This window comes from Pongo abelii, chromosome 14 (assembly GCF_028885655.2).
Source record: "Pongo abelii isolate AG06213 chromosome 14, NHGRI_mPonAbe1-v2.0_pri, whole genome shotgun sequence".
Taxonomy (NCBI): Eukaryota; Metazoa; Chordata; class Mammalia; order Primates; family Hominidae; genus Pongo; species Pongo abelii.
In genome coordinates, this window is record NC_071999.2 from 73361241 (window position 1) to 73362860 (window position 1620).

The 1620-nt window shown below is 37.5% G+C and overlaps 1 pseudogene; it reads right to left on the bottom strand.

Annotated features, from left to right (window-relative positions):
* Nucleotides 1–422: 422 nt before the first annotated feature.
* On the bottom strand, nucleotides 423–1279 carry LOC100438536 (nucleophosmin-like; annotated as a pseudogene).
* Nucleotides 1280–1620: the final 341 nt, after the last annotated feature.

Below are 1620 nucleotides of genomic sequence, written 5' to 3' on the forward strand. Positions count from 1 at the left end.
GGCTTCGTTTCTCATCTGTGACAAAATTTTCATTTTCAAATAATTTATTTTGTTTCTTTGAATCGTTTGACATGGTGATTAAATTTTAAAGGTAACACGTTGAGTTTTCCTGTTAAATACTGAGTTTTATTTCACGTGTATATTTTTGTCTCCCCACCATTTTCATGTCTGACTAGCACTACTACTATGTCCTATCATACTACTACACACGTACTTAAAACCAAGCAAAGGTTGCAGTTCCGTCTTTAAAAACTAAACAGGCATTTTGGATAACACATCCTTGGCAATGGAATCTGGACAACATTTATCAAACATGGTAGGGAAAGTTCTCACTCTGCGTTATAAAAAGGACAGCCAGATATCAACTGTTACAGAAATAAAATAAGGGGGAAAATTTTTAACAAATTGTTTGAACTATTTTCTTAAAGAGACTCCCTCCACTGCCAGAGATCTTGAATAGTCTCCTGCTCAGTCATCCGGAAGCAATTCTTCACATAAGTCATGAACTTGGCTTCCACTTTGGGAAGGGAACCACTTTTTCTATACTTGCTTGCATTTTTGCTTTAATGTCTTCTACAGCACTAGGTTCTTTTGGTGTTTTAGGAGTTTTTTCCTGTTTTTTTGTAGGATTTTTGTTCTTTGATCTTAGCGTCGATGATGGTTTTGAGTCTTTTCCATTCTGATTTGAATTTTGTGCATTTTTGGCTGGAGTATCTCATATAGATTTCTTCACTGGCGCTTTTTCTTCAGTTTCCTCATCATCAAAATCATCATCATCATCTTCATCATCATCTTCATCACTAACAAGTTTTACTTTTTTCTGTGGAAACTTGCTACCACCTCCAGGGACAGAAGGCTTTCCAGATATACTTAAGAGTTTCACATCCTCCTCCTCTTCATCTTCTGACTCTGCATTTTCCTCCCCAGCTACTAAGTGCTGTCCACTAATATGCACTGGCCCTGAACCACACTTCAACCGTAAGAGCACTGGTGGTGTCATTTCAAAGCCCCCAAGGGAAACCACTGGATGTACAGGCATTGTCAAAGTTGTCAGGGTTACTTTAATTGGAATCCCTTCGCAATTCATTGCCTCTGCTTCAACAATGTGCAATTCATCCTTTGCACCAGCCCCTAAACTCACCGTTCTTAAAGATAACTGGTGCTCATTTTCATCATTATCCACCTTAAAGTGATCATCTTTGTTGGCTTTTAGTTCACTACTGAAAAGATAATTCTAGGGCCTCAGGGGGGACACGTCCATGTCCATCGAATCTCCCATTGCGTGGCGGCACGCACTTAGGTAGGGGAGAAGGCAGATGGAGATAAACGACCACTGCTCAAGAGAAGAGCCGCTCAGGACAGAATCACATCAGGGACACTGAGTTTTTAATATCGCATATTTTAATCTTATATGAGCTTATAAAAATTTATTTTTAAATTGTTTTCTTCCAAGGGTCTGAATTAGTTCTAAGAAATGTGTGAACAATTTTGTCCTTTTTCATCAAAGCAGAAGAATTTCAATTGTTTAAATACATGCTTTCAGCTCTAATTACTCATTAGAGAAAATAAGTTAAAAATGTGTGGTTTTAATATTTATGTTAAAGAACAAAATCAAAACTT